This window comes from Mirounga angustirostris, unplaced genomic scaffold, assembly GCF_029215605.1.
Source record: "Mirounga angustirostris isolate CCGP_5_RB_7025 unplaced genomic scaffold, mMirAng1.0.hap1 SCAF_12, whole genome shotgun sequence".
NCBI classification, from domain to species: domain Eukaryota; kingdom Metazoa; phylum Chordata; class Mammalia; order Carnivora; family Phocidae; genus Mirounga; species Mirounga angustirostris.
Genome location: NW_026991720.1, coordinates 92,598,164 through 92,613,776, shown reverse-complemented (window position 1 = coordinate 92,613,776; position 15,613 = coordinate 92,598,164).

Genomic DNA, 15,613 nt, shown 5'->3' with positions numbered 1-15,613 from the left:
TTGAGAAGTGGGAACGGAAGAGATCTGAGGTATGAGAGTTGTAAAGGGAGAGAAGAAACTATTCCTATTTGCAGATGATGTCTGTGTACAACTCCAAGGGAGGCAAACTTGAATTCCTGTTCTAGATCCAAGGGCAATATACAATTAACAGCATTACAACCAATCAAAGAAGACAGTAAAAATGGCTCATCCTCCATAGCAAGTTGCAATAAATCTTGTAGGGGGGAAACTACAGAGAAAACTACAAAGCATTTTTTAAGAACTTTTTAAAAAGCATGACTAAATGGAGAGTTTATTCATGGATGGAAAGACAATATTATAAATATGCCCATCCTTAAATTATAAATTTAATCTAATAAACTCAAAATAGTCCTTATAGACCTTGCAAAATGATCCAAATATTTATATGGAAGAAGAAATGGTCAAAATTAGTCATAATAATGTTGGGAAAATAAGCAGACTTGCTCTACCAGGTAAAGAAACTTGTAAAAGTAATGACTGGTGCAGGAATAAACAGACTAATGACACAAAAATAGAGACCTCAGAAACTCACGCATTTATAGAAACTTAATATATGGTTAAGATAGCACTGCAATTCGCTGGGGAAAAGACAGACAATAAGTGCTAACAGGTCAAATATTTAGGCTTATGAAAAAAGTAAAAGTGGATACTTAACACCATTCAAAAGCAAAATTTTCAAGTAGAATAAAGACCCAAATGTGAACAGTAAAACTAAAAAAAAAAAAAAAAAAAGTGGAAGAGAACATAGGCAGCAGCATTTTTTTATGAACTTGTAATAGGGAAGGATTTCTCTTTTTTTTTTTTTTTAAGATTTTATTTATTGGAGAGCAAGCAAGCACACAAGCAGGGAAGCAGCAGAGGGAGAAGGAGAAACAGGCTGTCTGCTGAGCAGACAACATATTAAAAGAGTTATATACCATGAACAAGTGGGATTCAGTATTTAAAAATCAATGTGGGGCGCCTGGGTGGCTCAGTCGTTAAGCGTCTGCCTTCAGCTCAGGTCATGATCCCGGGGTCCTGGGATCGAGCCCTGCATCGGGCTCCCTGCTCAGCGGGAAGCCTGCTTCTCCCTCTCCCACTCCCCCTGCTTGTGTTCCCTCTCTCGCTGTGTCTCTCTGTCAAATAAATAAAATCTTTAAAAAAAATAATAAAAATAAAAATCAATGTAATTCATCACATTAACAGGCTAAAGAAGAAAAATCATATGATTTTATCAATATATGCAGAAAAATAGTTGACAAAATCCAGCACCCATTCATGATTAAAACTTTCAGCAAACTAGGAATAGAAAGGAACTTTCTCAGTTTGAGAAAGAATATCTACAAAAACCTACAGCTAATATCATACTTAATGGTGAGAAAATAAGTTTCAGCGAAGAAAAGGCAAGGATGTCCCCTCTCAAGATGGCTTTTCAATGTACTGGAAGTCCCCCCCCCAAAAAAGGAAATTTTTTAAAGGTATACAAATTGAAAAGAAATTAAACCCTATTCACAAATGACACTATTGTCTATGTAGAAAATCACACACACACACACAAAAAAACCTGAAATAAGCAATTACAAAAAGCTTGCAGTATACAAAGTTATTATATCAAAGTTAATTGCTTTCTTATATACAGCAATGAACAATTAAAATTTGAACCTAAAAGTCCAATATGGTGGGGTGCCTGGGTACCACAGTCAGATGAGCAGTCAACTCTTGGTTTTACATCAAGTTGTGATCTCAAGGTCATGAGATTGAGCCCCAAGTCAGGCTCCAACCTAAATCTGCTTGGGACTCCCTCTCCCTCTGCCCACCCACCTCCACCCCCTGCTCTTTCTTTCCTTCTCTCCCTCTCTCTAAAAAAAAAATCTTTAAAAATCCAAAATGGCTTAAATTAGCACACACACACACAAAAAAAAAACCCTCAAGTATAAATCTAACAAAATATATACAAGATTCCTATGAGGAAAACTGCAAAACTGGTAAAAACAAAGTAAACGGAGATATGCCATGTACACAGGTAGGAAGACTCAATAATGTCAAGATATCAGTTCTTCCCAATTTGATTTATAGATTCAATTCAATCCCAATCAAAATCCCAAGAAGTAATTTTGCAAATATTGACAAATCAATTCTAAAGCTTAAGTGAATTAATAGGCAAAAGACTGATTATAAAGTTTAATTATAAAAGCAAAATAGCCAACAATATTGAACAAGAACATAGTTGGAGAACTGGCACTACCAGACCTCAAGACTCCTATAAAGCTACAGTAACCAGGAACATGTGGTATTGGTGAATAGATAACCAGGTCAATGGAGAAATAGACCAACACAAATATAGCCAACTGATCTTTAGCAAAGAATCAAAGGCAGTTAGTGGAGAAAGGACGGTCTTTCAACAAATGGCACTAGAAGAACTGGAAATCTACAGGCCATAAAAAGTGAATCTAGAAGTACACCTTTCAAAAAAAATTAACTGAATGAATCATAGACCTACATGTAAAACAAATCTATAAAAGAAGATAACATAAGAAAATCTAGGTAACCTTGGCTGTGGTAATGACTTTTTTAGATACAACACTAAAAGCATGATCCATAAAAGAAAAAGTAAGTTAAACTTCATTAACACTGAAAATTTCTCTGCAAGACAGTGTTAAGAGAATGAAAAGTCAAGCCATGGATGGGAAGAAAACATTTGCAAAACAATGAGATACTGTTGTTACAATGGTTAAACAATGGAACCTTTATGCATTTCTAGGGAGAATGCAAAATGGTGGCCATTTCTTAAAAAACTAGATGATCTCATACCAAATGATCCAGCAATCCTATTCCTTGGTATTTACACAAATGAACTGAAAACATGTCCACACAAAAACCTGCACATTCATATTTATAACATCTTTATTCATAAATGCTAAAACTTGGAAGCAACCACATGCCAAGAGGTAACAAACGGTGGTACATCCATACAATGGAGTTATCCAGCAATAAAAAAAAAAAAAATGAGTTCTCAAGTCACAAAAAGTCATGGAGAAAATTTAGAAGCATATTGCTAACTGAAGTCAATCTGAAAAGCCTACACATCCTATCATTCCACCGATGTGACATTCTGGAAAAAGCAAAACTGTGAAGACAGTTAAAAAGACCAGTGGTTGTCGGAAGTTGGAAGGGGTTGGTGGGTGGAGGGAGGAATGAGTAGGTGAAGCACAGGGGATTTTTAGCGCAGTGAAACTATTCTGTATGGTGCTGTTAATGGTGGATACATGTCATTATATACTGACCCACACCCACAGCATGTACAGCACAAAGAGTGAACTCTATGACTTTATATGTTAAATAATGTATTGATAATGGCTCATCAGCTATAACAAATGTACCACACTAATGCAAGTTGTTAATAGCAGGGGAAATGGGGATAAAGGGAGGATGAGGGGGTATATGAGAACTTTCTGTGTTTTCTACTCATTTTTCTGTAAACCTAAAGTGAGAAAAATAAAGTCTATTAATTTTAAATATTTTTTACTTTGACTTCAGTGTGGAAAACAGAGTTGACGATAGGCTCTTGAAGACCATTTAGTAAATCACTAAGATAATCAGGGTCAGAGATGGTCATGAATTGCATTAAAATTCATGGAACAGTGGAGCTGGAAATGGATGGATTCCAGGAATAAGGAGGTTTACAGTATTAGTCCTACAGCTTACTTGTGTGTGAGAGGAGGTATCATTCCTTCTTTGTTTTTCTCTCAGTCCCATTACCTTATATATAATCTGTGTTAAATGTTTGTAAATGTCTAGAATTGAATTATCACTGGACCACCTTAATTCTATATACCTTTAAGTATACATTTGCAAAAATCATTCAACACAAATTAAATTTTTAAAACATGTATACAGTAAATACTTTAATTGGCCTTCAACTTTCATTCACCTTCCATTGCTAGAAAGCTGTTTTGTTTTTTTTAAATGCTTCGACTCCTTTGCACCCAGTTTCTGAATTGAAATCTGGTTCTGCCAGTTAGATACACTCGCCCAAGATTTGGGAAGCAGAAGTAAGTCAGAGTCTGTCTTCAGTGTGGCTTCTGGCTATCGCTCCTGGTGAGAAAGATGGTGGTTTTTCCTGAGAAGATTCCAAGGTTCATTTGCCAGCCTTCCAGGTGCCTCCAGCTTCTTGATTTAATTCCCTAGGGCCTGGATGCAGGTGTCTTCCTGTTACCTAGATGCAGTGGCTGCTGGTGGTACCTCCAGTTCTAGCCTGCCCTCAGAGCAGTAACCTCCCTATGGACAACTTCTGTATTTTCAGAGAGCATTCCAGGGGCCCAACTTAGATCCTGCTCCTTCAGGTGTTCCAGTGGTGTTATAAGAACCTTCCCACTTAATAAATACAGTATATTTTGTTTCATGCCTTGAACTGATTGGTTAGATGTAACACAATCCATAGAGATACCACAGGTAAAGTTTTGCTGTTATCTGGAAATCCCTCTTAGTTTGTTTTTGTAAAGGGAAATGAGGAATGGGAAGAGAACAGACAGATGATCCTGTGAGGCTGAAATTGTTACAGACCAACTCTCATTACCTCACCATGCAGTATCAGTGAGTGTCTGGGCCGTATAGATTATCCAAAGCCTGATAGGTCACTAACTTGTTAATAGTTAAGACTTGTTAAAGAAAGCACCAAAAACCAATGCCTATGAGGCTAGAGTAACAAGAGTCAAAGGAAACTCAAAATTTTATTTTTCTTTAGGTGACCATATCATCTGGGATAAATATACTTGGTGGGGTTTCATGACTCTAGCACTCAAATTTTTTTTTTATTTAAATCAGTTTAACATAGAGCATATTATTAGTTTCAGAGATAGAATTTAGTGGATCATCAGTTGCATATAACACCCAGTGCTCATTAAATCAAGTGCCCTCCTTCATCCCCATCACCCAGTTACCCCACCTCCCCTCCAGCAACCCTTGTTTCCTATAGTTGAGTCTCTTTTGGTTTGTCTCATCTCTGATTTCATCTTATTCTTTCCTTCCCTTCCTCTATGTTCATTTGTTTTGTTTCTTAAATTCCACATATGAGTGAAATCATATGGTATTTGTCTTTCTCTGACTGGCTTATTCCACTAAGCATAATACCCTTTAGTTCTATCCACGTCATTGCAAATGGCAAGAATCATCCTTTCTGATGGCTGAGTAATATTCCATTGTATATATGGACCACATCTTCTTTATCCATTCATCTGTTGAAGGGCATCTTGGCTCTTTCCACAGTTTGGCTATTGTGGACATTGCTGATATAAACATTGGGGTGTGTGTGCCCCTTTGGATCACTATGTTTGTATCCTTTCGATAAATACCTAGTATCTAGTACTCAAATTTCATTTCCTCTTTTTTATTTTATAATTAGGGTAAGCTTTTACCATAAGAAAGTATCAGCATGCTTTTCATTTGTTTTGATTTTACCAAATGGCCTTTAAACATACTAGATCTGTAATTCGATGCTGCTGAAGCAACATTTAAATAAATACTGCATATTTTTTTCCATAGGAAAAATATTCTTTATTTAAATAAATAAAAACATGTTAAGATGCCAACAATGACTGGAGGTGTTACCTAAAACAGTTAAGATTTCCCCAGTTTAAAAAGAGACAATAAATTTTCTTCCTGCTGGCTTTTTAATCCACAGCTTCTCCATCAGTTTTTCTGACCTTTTCTCCAGGACTTATAGTTGTTAGGATGTTTGCCATCCATAGTTTCTTTTTTTATGTCTCTTGAGTCACTTTCACAGACCAGCATTTTTGGAGCAAATGTCTTAAGAAAAAATGAAGGAAAATGTTGGGTGTTATCTATGTTCCAGACATCAGGGTCAAGGATCTGATTGGCAGTATTAGAAAGTTTTTCATTTGGTTCCAAACTTGGAGAAATAACCTTTGGTCTTTTTAATTGTTATCAATCCTTTGAAAGTCAGAATCCCTAACACTTCTTGTAGAACAGTGAGCTCTATGTTACTGAAGCATCTTCAACATTCAGCTATGAGAGAGAGGATTGGAGGGGCAAGAGGAGGAGCCATTTCTCTTGCCATCTTTTTCTGACTGTGACAGAAGCTGAGAAATTCATCACTTTGTAAGTTTGTACTAAATGCCTGATGTAGAAATGCAATGATGCCAGGTTTTCCCATTTTTCAAATGGCTCCTAGAATCTGGACTTTTTTTTTTTTCACAAAAACCCTCCCAGTTTCACAGTAATTCTTTAAATGTTTAAATACTTTGAGTAAAAGAAAACCACCAATAAGCTGAATCCCAACCTTGGGTCATCAGCTTATGACCTTTGTTCTGAGTGATCAGCAGAGAAATGTATACATGTTGTCCCTTAGTAAATGCTTTTAATGTCACTCAGTAAATGCTGGGCCAGCGATGGGGGGAGGTCACTTTTTAAGCTAGGATTGGAATCTACTAAGGAACTTTTCTAAATAATCCCCAAATATGTAGATAAAAAGGAATTCTGGTTGGTTGACATTCTACATGTTAGGACCAGTTTTGTAATTCAACAAAGTTTAATGGATGATTGTGATGGGTTTTTTCTTTAATGTAATTAATATCACTACTTGAGCCTATAGGACATGTGATGAAATTCCCGTTGAAGGAAAATACTGTATTATGAATCTGGAATTTAAAACAATGACAAACTTCATTTCAAACTTTGGTACTATGTACTATGCTATAATCATTTTAAATTCATAACCCTAGAAAATGAATTGGACCAAAAATCAAAGCTGTAGGAAATAGATGTTAACAAAGTAAAAGTTTGTACACTGCTACAGTTTTCTCTCCAAAGCCACATGTTTTTCATGCCTATACAAAATTCTGTATACTGTCCTGAGCAAAGTGTTTATCACTTTCAGCTATATGGCATTTACTAAGGAAAAAATTTTGGTGTCTCAGTCTATGTGAATTGGCTAAATTATCTAACTGAACAAGGCAAATTAAAATAACCAAGGTTGAGCTCTTTTTTTATTTTGTTTTCTTTATCATAGATACTTTGTAGGACAGCAGTTCTGGTTAATGTTTGCTACTTCTGATGACAGAAATAACCTACGTTCCTTATGAAAAATCCCAACAATTCAGGAATGTGTAAAGTAGAATGTAAAAGTCTTGTGACCCCAATCCAGTTAGCGGATTAAATCTTTCCAAAGATTTTATATGCACAAATACTTTTTAAAAAGGTATCATGCTAGATGAACAGGTTAGTATTAACCCATTATAGTTAAACATTATTGTACTGGATTCAAATTGCAAGGTTCAGGAAATCCAACTCAAATTGACCTACACAGCAAATGTACTTTATTGACCCAAGTCCAAGGCTGGCTGGATAGAGGAGCTTAGATAATGTTATCCGTTCTTGGGTTTGCTCCCTTTGGTTGGTTGTTCTGCTCTTTCCTGTCTTGGTGCCATTTTCCAGCAGACTGGCTCTGTGACAGTAAGGTTGATCCAACCCTTAGCCCCAGTGGGAAGGAAGGAGAGGTCCTACCTTCTTAGTTTCACAAGAGTCTTGGAACTGAGTCTCACATTGATTAAGTGACATGCCCATCCCTGAGGCTCACGTGACTCAGAGAATGTGGTGTCGATCTGTAGGTCACACCTGGGGCACTCGCCATCAGCAGAGGCTGAGGAGAGTTAGCGGCTCTCTGAATCATGAAGACTGAGAGCAAAGGAATGCATAGCTTCCCAGTAGAAAGCAGAATATTCTTGACAAAGGGAAAATGAATGCTAAGTAAGAAGACATTCATCTCCCAGCAGCCCTGTTGCCATTTATAGGTTTCTTTATACATACCCTGTTTTCCATTTATATTTTTAACATTAGATTTACAGAAAAGTTGCAAGGATAGGACAGAGAGTTTCCATATAGCCTCCACACAACTTTCCCTGATGTTAACAATCTTACATAACCACAGTACATCTGTCAAGACTAAGAATACTAAGCTGCAGGCTTTGGATTTCATCAGCCTTCCATTACTGATCGTCTTTTCTAGGATCCAATCCAGGATTCATTGCATTCAGCATACATACACTTTTTAAAATAGTCACACCTGATAAAATGTAGCTACCATATATGACAAAACACTTCTTTTTATAGAGACAACTCTGTCTCATTATTCATCCATACTGAAGTTCAAAAAAGCTCTAGATGATCTGTATTTCTCTTTTCAGGGGACACAATTGAGCCCCTAACACTCCCATTCTCACTTTCAGTTGACGATGTTGTTCCCTATTTTCAGGTTTGATACAGTACAACTCCTTATGGCAAAGTGTGACTGAATCACATACTTAACCAATTCACCACACTCAATATGCAGTGGTGGAAAGGAGACAAGTTATTTACAGTTAGAAGGAGGAAGAGGAGGAGATGAAGAAGGATGACAGAAAGAAGGAACCAAGGAGGGAGGGAGGAAGGAAGGGAAAGAGGAGAGAAGAGGAGGAAGAGAAGAAGGAAGGGTTCCATTAGGATGGGAAAGAAATGAAAACACACATATAACATACCCTAATTGAAAAGAACAGCAAAGTCTCTATCTGGACAGTAAAGTGAGTTTTTTCATTGGCCGTAGTTCTCTCTGAATCCCCTGCCTCTGGTATATGCTAATATCTGAGGCTTTTTCCTTCAGGGAACTGCTGCTTTTTCCTACCAAGTGTTCTTTCTTGGACTGACTGACTTAACTTTGTGTCATTTTATTCTTATTTGATATACTGTTATAATTCTACTTCCGGTGAAGGGTTTCCTCTTTACATATAAAATCAGTATTTGTTCATTGGATATTGAGCTTGTATGGTGTACCAGACACGTTTCTAGAGGCTGGAAGTAGAGAAGAAGACAACAAAACAAAAAACTGGTGCCCTCGGAGTTTTTATGTGAAAAAACTGGTAACGCAGGAAAGAGAGGTGAGCTGGAGGGAAGTTCCTGGTTTGGCAAGAAGAGATTTTTCTGTGAGTCCCGATAGTTTATCCAGGGTAACAGGAAAGGAGTTAATGAAATTGGGGGCAGTTAGTGAAAGGTGGAGGTGATTTGGTAGGAACTTTGGAATTTCTCATTTCTGTATCTGTAAAATAGGGAACAACATCGTCAACTGCAAGTGAGAATGGGAGAGTGTTAGGGGCTTAGTTGTGTCCCCTCAAGATTCCCATGTTGAAGTCCTAACCTCTCTTACCTAAGAATGTCACTGTATTTGGAGATTAGGTCTTTACAGAGGTGATTTCGTTAAAATGAGGCCCTAATCATATGACTTGTGTCCAGGTAAGAGGAAATTTGGGTACATGGCCATGACATGTGGGTGCACACAGAAGGCAGACCATGAGACTACCCGGCAGGAAGGCAGCGTTCACAGCTCCTGCAACTAATACAGGAGGTTTGAGGAGGTTTCAGTGCCGCTCATTGAAAGACACACCAATATGTTATCAGGAACCACAGAAAAGCAAAAACCCTGCCAGTTAAAGCATCACGTGTCATAATGCACCTGTAGGACACACCCTCATGCCAGGGACACTTAGTGTGAAGACGTGTGTGTTCTAGAACCGATGACATTGTAGGATAGCCTCGTGGGTCCACAATGAGACATGATCATGAAGGAAAGTGAAACTGGTCAGCATGGCTTGTTTCCCCAACTATGTTCAGCTGTGCGCATGCGGGCGTAAAGCGGATCTAAACAGTGTTTCTGCAGCTTGGGTCTGAAGGGTTTTCGTTTTTTCAAGTGAGTACAGGAAAGCAAGGGGGTGCCCAAGGCAGCTGAGGAGGTAGATGAGGGCGAGATTCTAGTGAAGCAGGTAGCCAGAGCCCATTACTAGGAGGGGTTTCAAATATCACTGTAAGCAGTATGCTGGAAACCGAGATTCTGGGGGGGGATTATGTCATCGGTGCTGATAAAGCCCAGCATATGACAAGGGTATGAGCTGCTGCGATGGGGTGGAGGATAAGACCATTGGAGAAATGGTCAAGAAACAAGTCAAGATTTGCCAGATAATCCACATGTTGAAATCAAGATAGAAATAGGCAAGAGGGAGTGAGCCAGGAATTAAAATTCTCAAAGAATGGGCAGGGGATGGAGTGGGGTGGGGAGGGGAGGGTGAAAAGAGAAGAATAACTCAGAGGTCAGTAAAATAACCACGACGGGAGAAGTGCGTGAAACAGTCTGATGACGTGAGAGTTGTTCTAAGGAGGGAACAAGAGCAGTCTGAAACCGAAAATGAAGGTCAAGAAGGAAACCTAACTAGATCCCAGGCCCAGTGGTACAAGGGAGAGAAAAGAGCCGTCCCTTGAGAAGATGGCAGGGCTGTTGGTGTCCTTAGGGAAGAGCCAGGCGTTGGTCAAAGCAGGAAGGCCCAGGGACCACAACTATACCTGAACACACCAGTATGGTGTTCTTAGGCCACAGTTATTTCCCTGAGACTTGGCAGTAGCTTTTAGCTCCAGTGTTAATGATGAGGGGTCTGACAGCAGGCTGATTCTCTCTTTCATTGACAGTCTCTTTCTGTTATTTCCTCAACATAAATAAATCTCAAGTTCCAATAAAATTTAAAGTTCTGAGCTATTACTTTGATGTATTTCACGTGTGAATCTTTGACCATATGTCTTGCTCCAGGCCTCTTTAATTAGAAGCCTCCTGCCTCTTCCAACTCAGGGAAATTTTCTTCTAATACTTCTTTGCTTATTTCCTCCTCTCCATTCTCCCTGTTCTCTCCTTTTGGAATTCCTATCAGATGGATATCAGGATATCTTTATCTATGTTCCTACTCAATTTTTTAATACTTCTCTTCATTTAAATTTTTCGTGGTGAATTTTGGGGAGGATCATCCCCAGCATTTCCCAGCTTGATACTCAGGCTCACTGATTTGATCTTCAGCTGTGGATATTCAGTTCTACAGCCCATCCACTTTTTTGTTTGTTTGCAATCCTGTGTTTAACACCCAAGAACTCTGATTCTTACTTTTGTCAGCCTTCTTCTTTTTCTTTTTTTAAAGATTTTATTTATTTGAGAGACAGAGAGCACAAGCAGGGGGAGGGGCTGAGGGAGAGGGAGAAGCAGGCTCCCTGCCTGATCCCGGGACCCCGGGATCATGACCTGAGCCGAAGGCAGACGCCTAACCGACTGAGCCACCCAGGCGCCCGCCTTTTTCTTTTTTTATGAAAGCTTAATAAGAAGTGACTCTCCAACATTCTTTTAACCATGATAATCTCATTGCTCCTTTCAGTAGTTGAATTGGCAATGTGTATGTAGCTCAGTTCTGGCTAATGAGATGTAATTCTTAAGAGGTGATCCTTCTGCTCTAGAGTTTTGTTTGTGATATTGGAACAGTCACAACAGTCCTACGACCCCACTGAAAATGAAACCAATACACAGAGAAGGACAAAACCAAGAAAGCTACAAGGAAGCAAAGAAGGAGTCCTGACACCATGTCTGAAGCTTAACTTCTTCTGGATTTTATGAGAATAAATTTCCTATTGCTTATACAGCTTTGAGCTGGAGTTCCTGTTATGTGGAACCAAAAAGTGCTGACCTGATAGAGAATGTGGTTAAAGGAAGTGGGGTGCTTCAAGTGGCTCCTCCTGAAGTGTATATAAATGGCAAGGTGAAGGAGGTATAAAATTGGACAATGTGATCCCCACTGTCCCGGGTTTGGATGACCCTTGCATCTGGCGAGATTGTCGCCTTATACGTTGGGACACTAATTGTGCACCTACAAAAATGTAGTATTAGGAAAATGGTAGGGGAAAAAATTAGGATGTTGGAATATGTTGGCTATTTCTTGTAGCCTACAAGAAAAGAGCTGCATCCAGCCACAGGTGACCTATCTGAAAGCAGAAATCCTTTCTAGGTTCAGCTTGCAAAAACCAAGAGGCTTGAAACGCTGAAGTCTCTGCCTCAGGAGGTGGAAGACATAGGAGGAGATAAGACTGAGGGAAAAAGATAAACTACCCTGCCTTTTTTCAGAACTATGGGATTATGAGTCATTCCTTCCTACAGAAGGCTGTTGTTTCCAAAATGCCTCAAGGCCAGATGTCCTTAAGGAGAAAGTCAGAGGGATGAAGAAGGGATTACAAAAATGAAGCCTGGATCAGATGGTTAAGCATCTGCTTTCAGCTCAGGTCATGATCTCCAGGTCCTGGGATCGAGCCCCATGTCTGGCTCCCAGCTCAGCAGGGAGTCTGCTTCTCCCTCTCCCCTTGCTTGTGCTCTCTGTCTCTCTCTCTCTCTCTCTCAAATGAATAAATAAAATCTTAAAAAAAAAATGAAGCCTGGAATAAAGGTGGTCTCACTGTGTTATCACACTGCTCCATCAGAAATATTACACATCACAGGAGCGCCTGGGTGGCTCAGTCATTAAGCATCTGCCTTTGGCTCAGGTCATGATCTCAGGGTCCTGGGATTGAGTCCTGCATCGGGCTCCCTGCTTAGCGGGGAGTCTGCTCCCTCTCCCTCTACCCCCCAACTTGTGCCCTTTCTCTCTCAAATAAATAAAATCTTAAAAAATATATATTACATCCCAAAAGACAAAAAAAGCGATTCAGTTGGTATCCTTTTAACAGTACATTTGCAATTATAACAAGTTTTGTTAACTATAAATTTAATACATGTATTTTCATAGCTTTCATAATCATTAAAAATCAGGTACTAGGCAAACTTTCTTCCCCGTTATAGAATTCCCCCCCCATCTCCCCCCTACCCTCATTGTAAGTGGATTCTCTGTGCATAGTTTTCTGCTACACCAATTCCACTGGCATCAGAAGGATCTATATTTAGTGGCTCTGAGCTTGGAATGTCTCTGAAATTTTTCACCGTGTGGTCTCCCCTTATGTGTTCATTGTTTTCTATTCAAGTTTCTCCAACTTCATTTGCTTTCTATCTTCCCAGAATTTCTAAAAACTTCGGGGACACAGAGGCCTGAGTTCCAGTGCTCTTACTGAACTGTAAAAACATACACACATTTCTGGAGGACAGTGTGCTCAATATGCTAATCTCTCCCTGAACCAGTTTCTTCAAGAAAATGTTTTTATGTGGGCCTTAAAATAAGTGGTTCTAAGTGGACTCTGGAGCAAGACTGATTGTTATGGCCCGAATGTTTGTGTCCCCCTCCCCCTCTTCCCTGCAAATTCATAAACTGAAACCCTAACCCCCAGTGTAGCTAAATATGAAGTAAGGAAGTAGTTAAGGTTAAATGAGGTTATTAGAGTGGCCCCTGATCCACTAGGATTAGTGTCCTTAGAAGAATAGATGCCAGAGAGCTTGTGTGCCTGTTCCCTCTCTCCCTCTCTCTCTATTTCTCTCTCTCTCTCTCCCCACACACACTCAGAGAAAGGCCAAGGGAGAACACAGGGAAAAGGTGGCCGTCTCCAAGTCAGAAGAGAGCTCGTACCAGAAACGGAACCCTGCTGGACCTTTATCTGGGACTTCCAGCCTCCAGAATTGGGAGAAATAAATTTGTTTAAATGTCAGCCCCCCATGGGGCTGGTTTAAACCCCAACCCTGCCTATAATGGATTATGTGACCATGGGCAATTTGCTTAATGTTTCTTCACCAGTATCATCTTCTGTAAAATGTACTTATGACTAGTATCCAGCTCCTAAGACTTACTAGGATTAAATAAGTTAATATTTAGAAAGGGCTTAGAACCATGCCGAACACAGTAAACACCAGAGCGCTGGTTAAAGAATCAATTACAGCAAATGCGGTCCTAATTTCTTGAGTGTTTCCTGTAGTGTCTTTTGAGAAAAAGCTGAAACCATTCCAGTAAAATGTTACTTAAGGTCGTTCTACAAACTATCAAGATGACAGTAAAAGTGCTTAAATGTTCTGAATTCTACTTGGATCTGAAGATACCACTTAGAGTAATTACAAGAAAACATGACCTTCTTCCTAAATTTAATGAAGTACTATTAGTGCTTTTGTGTTTTGTTCGGAGTCACAACAAATCTCTTGTTTTCTACAAGTTTTGCTTTTTCAATCTTTCACATTTAGGCCTATGATCTCTCTCTAATTAACTTCTGAATATGATATGATAGAGGACTCAAGCTTCATTTTTCTCCCACATGGATACCAATTACTCTAGCAACATTTATCGAAAAGATTATTTAATCTCACTGAATTACATGAAGGTGAATGTGTATGTAGGGGTTTATTTCTGGACTCTATTCTGTTCCATTGGTCCCCGTCTACCTTTGTGTCAATACCACAGTCTTAAAAGCTGTTGCTTTCATTAAGCATTGACGATCTAATGGAGTAAGTTCTTCAACTTTGTTCTTCCAGGTTTCCTTGGCCATCCTCGTTCCTTTGCTACTTGCCCTTTACTTTTAATGTTGATGTGTCAATCTCTCTCTCTCTCTCTCTCTCTCTCACACACACACACACACACACACACACACACACACACACACACACACCCCTCTGCTGGGATTGGGATTGCATTGAATCTATAGATAGCCCAGTATGAGTAGAATTGATATAATAATATTGAAGCTTCCAATCTGTGAGCTTAATATATAATGAGCTAGCTCATTCTCTCTCTTTCTCTCCATACTTTTAGGTCTCCTTTAACTTCTCTTGGCAATGTTTGTAGTTGAATTTTTTTTTTAAGATTATTTATTTGAGAGAGAGTGAGCGAGAGAGAGCATGAGCAGGGGGAAGGGGAGAGGCAGAGGGAGAAGCAGACTCCCCCTGAGCAGGGAACCCGACACGGGGCTCGATCCCAGGAACTTGGGATCATGACCTGAGCTGAAGGCAGACGCTTCAAACCGACTGAGTCACCCAGGCGCCCTGTTTTGTAGTCTTTAGTATAGAAGTACATCTTTTGTAGGATTTATTCCTAAATATTTGATTTTTTGTGTTAATGTTAGTGATGTTTACTGAATTTCATTTTCCAACTGTGCTAGTATATATAAATACAATTGATTTTTGCATTTTGATCTTTTATTCAGTTTCCTTGCTAAATTAATTCAGTTTGTAGTTTCTTTTGTATTTTCTGTCTGCAAATAAAGACATTCTTGTTTCTTTTTTTCCCAAACTTTACATTCCCCACCCCACCCCACCCCGCCCTTGTCTTATGGCTCCGACCTGTAGTAAAATACTGACCAGCAGCAGTGATAAACATTCTCGTGTTGTCTGGACCTCAGGGAGAAAGGGTTTGCTATTTCTCCATTAGGTATGTTAACTTTGGTTTTAAACAGATACCCTTTATCAAATTAAGGAAGTTCCCTTCCATTTCTGAGGATCTTTATCATAACTGAATGTTTAATCTTCATGCTTTCTGTATTTACTGAGATGATGATACAGTTTTTCTTATCATGTGAATGTGGTAAGTTGCATTGGTTAATGAATTTTAACCCAACCTTGCATTTCTGGAGTCAACTCCACTTGGTCATCATACCTTCATCATTGTTTTGTTTTGTTTTTTTAAATACGGATTTTCTAACATTTTGTTAGGGATGTTCAGTGAGAGATATTGGCTTGCAATTTTCTTGTAAAGTCCATGTCAGGTGTGGGTTGTCAGGATTATGCTGAACTCATAATATGAGTTGGAACATATTCCTTTTCTAATTTCTAAGAGTTGTGTAGAATCACTGCATTTTCCGTGTTTGG